The following is a 5,808-nucleotide window of genomic DNA, read 5'->3' as shown; positions in this document are numbered from 1 at the left end:
TGTATAGACATTCTTGAGCCATGTTCCTCGCCCTAGGCTCACCATTATTTCATTTCATTCTATTGATGACCAAAGAACATATACATGGAGCTATGTCGACTTACATATGTCTCGTTGACCAAACGATCACGTATATCAATAAAGAAATTGTGTAATAATAGTATAACTGATAATTTTATGGATTATGAAATTCAATAAATAAATAATATTGAAATAATTAAACAATTATATTATTTAAAAAGATAAATAATATTGTAAATAATTAATATTAAATATTTTAAATATTAAAAAATTAATAATTAAATCATATTTTAAATATTATTTAAAAACAAATAAATAGATTAAATAAAGAAAATAATAGATTTAATAATATTTGATAAAATATAAATAATTTAATTTTTTTAAATATCATTGAAATAATGAAAAATAAATTAAATAATTTAGTATTGAATCTTTGAAATAACAAAAATAGGTAATAACTTTCAAAAAGTGTCTTCAATAGATATTAATAAATATAATAATAATTACTATATCAATTAATAATTCTAGAAAATAACTTTCAAAAAAATGATATTTATTAATAATAATTTTAAGATCTTAACAGAGTAGTGGATATATAGATAAAGTAAATGAATTTTATGCAATTTAATAAAGTAACGGAGATGAGAGAGAATTAGTGGCATTGGTTATTGAAGGAGAGAGTTAATAGCATAATTAATGAGGAGAGATTATTAAAAGAGTTAATGAAAAAGAAGAGAGAGAGAGGGAATGGTGTTTTAATGAGGAGTGTTAAAACTTAAAAATCTTAAAGGTGATATTAGTCACTTGAGTTATTTTGTTTAATTTTAAAATTAAAAAATTCAGAAAAACTAGAAAAAAGATAAGTGCCTTTGAGAAGAAACCAGAGAGAAGATAAAATGACCTTTAGAATAAACCATAGAGAGGGAAAGTGTCAGCTTGGCACAACAGGTGTCCATAATTCTGCCTCCCTCCTCTCGAACTCTCATCTCTTTCCTTCTTTGATGCTCTCTATGCCTCCCTTTCTCTCCCTCTTTCTCTTGGTTACGAAAGGATTTCAGTTGGACTTAGTGGTGTTAGTGTTTCAGTTGGGCAGCTGGTTGGTATTATTGATTGGGATTTTCTATCAACGATGTGGGTGGGGTTTATTGGTAGGTTTTCTCTTTGTTCTTTTTGTTTTCCTTGTTCCAAGATCTGTTTTTTGGTTGTTTTATTCTCTTTGGAATGCATACTCTCATTCTCCTCTTTGTTCTTCTCAGATTTGTTAGTTCTTCTCTGTTATGGGTTTTTGTTTTTTGGTTGTTTTCTTTTGCTTTTGTTGGTTAATGTGTTAGTTCTTCTCTGTTATGGGTTCTTTTTTTTGGTTGTTTTCTTTTCCTTTTGCTGGTTGGTAAGTGTTGCAGTGGCTTCCTTCTCTGATGGAGATGGCTTTGTATCTAGTGCATGGTAAGGGTTTGCAGTTCGTCTGTTGGTTGTTCCCTTATTGACACTGTGGTTACTGTGATTCATGGTGTCGATGGTGACACACAGTGGTTACTGTGGCTCATGGTGCCGATGGTGACACACACACACGCAGAGAGAGAGAGAGAGAGAAAGTCTGCTCCTCTTCGTTCCTCTCTGAATTGGCGTTGGCATGACAACACCAATGAGAGATTCTTTAAGCTTCTTTGAGGTAAGTCGTATTCCTAAAGTTTTTGCTTTTCTTTTGTCTCTCTTCCAAATGTATATGAGAAACATTCATCTGCTTAGGGATTTTTGTTTTTTCAAATTTTCTACTTATTGGTGCCATGGGGGCCTTCCAAGGTTCCTATCTGAGTTATGATCCCTAATTACACCTCCAATGCATTGAAGTCTATGTGAACCACGACTCTGGTGTTTCAATTTCTACTCGATACCCTCTGTTTTTCGTGCCCAGGGATTCCATTTTCCTGGGATCTGGAGTCAGGGCTCTTTCTTTGAGCTTTATCAATTTATTCTTTCATCTGGACTAACCGTTTTGTGACCTTGTAGAGTTGAGCTAGCAGTGAAGCTACTACTATAATGGATTCTTGTTGTACAACCTTGAATCCCAATGCCCATCCTGTAGAAGTTAGGAAAGGGCTTATTAATGCATACCAAGTTGGCGAAGAGTTTGAGAGCTGATAATGGAGATAGAAAAATCAAAAATGGCATTGCGGACTTCTCTATTCTTTGGGATGTCAATAACGACATTGTGGTAAGTAATGCAGTACATAGCTCATTTCCTTCATCAATAAACTAATTAAATACATGCTTATTTTCTTCATATTTATCACAATTACCCAAAAATTAGGTCACTTTCAAATTCTAGAATAGTTAAATTCTTCATTTTATGTCCAAGTTGAAAATAGAATTGGTATTGATTTTCATGGATCCTTTTCTGGGTTGCAATTTTTTGTGATTCTATATGATTAAATTGCCAAAAAAAAGTGATCAAATTTAAAAGTTCCTTTCTACTCAGATTATTTTATCTGAATATGCTCTCACCCTTTCATTTATGTTTTGACTTCAAAGTGAGACCACCCAAGCACCACTATTTGGGAGGCAGAAGGCAGACCCAAAGAAAGATGTTTATAAGCTGACCATGTGAGACGCACCTCGGAAAGATAGAAGCAGCTGCACTTTAACCCTCCTAAATCAGCACATAGGTACAATCCTGGGTCAAGACCAGTCTAGATACAAAATGTAAGGCCAGGCCTAACAACTTGCCAGGCCAGATGGGATGAGCTTCTCCACCAAGTTTGGGATAACATCTATTAGTTTTAAAATTTTTTTGTCATTTTAAATACAATAGATGGATGCTAATTAAATTTAAATTCATGATATCAGATTTCATAACAGATTTGGATCTAAAGGTTTGGTAATTGGATCTTAGATGGGGATGTAGCTGGATCGAATCTGTTTACATCCTTCCATCGGAGCACTTTCTTCCTGCTGCTTCTTTTCTTCTTGCTTTCAAGGACCCAATAACGTGATAGGTTCGGCTCCAATTTTGAGTGTTTAGTCTGATTTGTCTCTTTAATCATATGGGTTGGTAGCAGTTGGGTGTAAGTTTGTTGTCTACTTGAGGCCTGATGGGCCCTTTCTACCTTAGCAGGTATTACATATTAATTTAAGGGGGATTAAGGGTAATAGGGATTTCATGAAAGTATAAACTCTACATGCACTCTTAAAAGCAGAATGCATCCAATTGCACATTGGGAATATCTCTTTGTGAATTTTATATTAAGGGTGTCAACAGTATTCAAAAATCCAATTTCGAATTCGATATTCGACATAATCGAATCGAATTTGGATAATTCGAATATTTAACCGTCGAATTCGGATATCCTATTCTTACTGAATAGTTAATCGGATTCGAATTTGGATATGACCTGATTCGATTCGATAAATATCCGAATTCGACCGATTATTTAATTCTTATATATAATATATAATATATATAATAGTTAAGTCATATAAATAATTTATATATTTATATACTTTATATCAATAAAATATTTATTTTATATTTATTAATTATCTAAAATAATTAATTAATTGAATTCGAATCAGATATTCGCATATTTAATCGGATTCGAATTCAGATATTAATTTTCAATATCCGTCGGATATCGAATCGAATTCGGATACCGGATTTTCTAATCAAATTTGAATTCGGATATTGCCTGATCCGATTCGAATTTGATCCGTTTACACCCCTATTTTATATACTTTAAAATTTGATTTACCATTTTCAGCATGTTGATACAAATGCTGATAGTACCAGCATGCAGAAATGAAGTTGGTCAGCATGCAGAAATGCTGATGGTACCAGCATGCAAATTTGTGAATTTTATCTCTTTGATGTTTCATCTGGTTTTTCAGAAACGAAGTTCTATCCAACATGCCGCATTAGCTGGATGACCTCTGTGAGCAGTTTAATGGCATGAAAGAGAGGACACGCTGAAATTGGGTTTGACATGTTATTCACAAATAGCAAGGATTTCCTATTTAGTGAAGATATCAACTTGGTCAGACTGGGTGTTCTGCTTGTAGTTGTCTGGTTTGCAATCAACATTGTATTTCAGAAAATGGTTCAATGGTAATCATCTAACTAACTGAGTGAAATTTATCCAATTAATAAGTTAGGTTATTTATTTCACACTCTCTCTTTCTCTCTCTCTCTCTCTCTCTCTATATATATATATATGAATCAATGAAACTCTATCGAGAATGCATGTAGTGGAGTGGAGATGAAAAATTCAAATTGCTTTCTCCTAACCCCTGTTCTAAATTGTTTTTGTTTCGTAGTTTCGTCTGGGTTCTTCTTCAAAAGTCTTGCTGTATCAGTGAATACAAAGTCTTGATTCTACCTTGAGGTTTTGGATTTTCAATTCTAAGTGAGGATTACAATTTAGGCATGTCAAAGTCTTGATTCGTCTGGGTTATTCTTCAAAAGTCGTGCTGTATCAGTGAATACAAAGTCTTGATTCTACCTTGAGGTTTTGGATTTTCAATTCTATGTGAGGATTACAATTTAGGCCCGTCAAAGTTTTATTGTTGCTTTTTTGTTATTTTTCTACTACAGAGGCATGTTTTTATTTTTATTTTTTTTCTTTATTTCCTTCTCTTTTGCTTCTTGCTTGAGGCCTAAACAGGGGCTCTGCCTTTATCTTCTTATTCTTTGTGATGACAGCTAGCTTTTCCACCATTTAGAGAAACATGGAAGGTTCTCTGAGTCGAAAACCCTAGTGCTTTTCAGTCATCTAATGCAAGTTGTGATACTGTGATGTATTGTCATGACAAAGGCATTTGTATGTCAACAATTTCTTATTGGACTAGCAAGTTTAGGCATTTGTATTATGGATTTGTCATTTTGGTATGTTGGGTTTTAGATTCATAGGATGGATGAAGGAGACAAATGCAAGTTATATAAGGATGATGTTTTAACTGTAGATTAATTGAGTCGCAAGTGGAATGTTTTGGTCTTTTAGTACTAGATTTTTATATGTTTCCTCTTCATTCATAATCACATCATGTTTTTAAATTTTTCATTTTGTTATTTTTTGTTTTGGATAATCTATTCTTAAAGTAAGATCTATCCTTTTCTTTGTAGGTTTTGTTTATATCTATAGAGCATATAGATATTTTGTTTACATTATATTTAAGAATTTTGTTTCATATTTGCGGCATTGACAATATCCAATTGTTACTTCATGAAGAGTTCTAATTCAAATGATGGGACTTCACATTGAACCAAGGCACCACCTAATCAACTGAGAAGGCTTCTTTCTCCTTTCCGTCTCTGTGCTTTTTTTTTTTTTTTAATTTATTTTATTTGTTACTCCCTATAATTTGTATAAATTTGAACACCTCTCTTTAGTTTACAAGAATGATGATGAACCTGTCTTTTGAACTTTTCTTTTAACTCTCTCACTCATTATTAGCAATTAAAATGGTGACTCATTATATATCCTCTTTATTATCTTCCCAGACAAATATATACATCTATGTTTTTTGCATGCATCAAAGGGGAACATATTATGATCTTATATGTTGTTACTTATAATAGATAGTCATATACATTAGTTGTTTTTTTGTTTATTTCTCTTTTCTTTATTTCCCGATCCAAATAAAAGAAACATAGAATAGGGAAACCAAAAACTAATAAGCAGAAAGTAATTCTATCAAATGGGGGTGAACAACAAGCAATGTTTAGCCTACCAGAATTCTGCATCCAACTAGGAATTCCTTTGAAAAAAGCAAGAAGATATACAAATGGATGTGTAA

The 5,808-nt window shown here is 32.5% G+C and overlaps 1 long non-coding RNA gene across 1 annotated transcript; it reads left to right on the top strand.

Moving 5' to 3' along the window:
- The first annotated feature begins 871 nt into the window (after positions 1–871).
- On the top strand, positions 872–5,501 carry LOC104605533 (uncharacterized). The gene is made up of 2 exons (XR_016076912.1): positions 872–2,233; positions 2,551–5,501. It is a non-coding gene; the product is annotated as an uncharacterized LOC104605533 (long non-coding RNA).
- Positions 5,502–5,808: the final 307 nt, after the last annotated feature.

Source organism: Nelumbo nucifera, chromosome 1 (assembly GCF_055504915.1).
Source record: "Nelumbo nucifera cultivar China Antique chromosome 1, China Antique-T2T, whole genome shotgun sequence".
In the NCBI taxonomy this organism is placed as follows: domain Eukaryota; kingdom Viridiplantae; phylum Streptophyta; class Magnoliopsida; order Proteales; family Nelumbonaceae; genus Nelumbo; species Nelumbo nucifera.
Note: the sequence above shows the minus strand (reverse complement) of the source record. Positions and strands in the feature narration are given on the sequence as shown.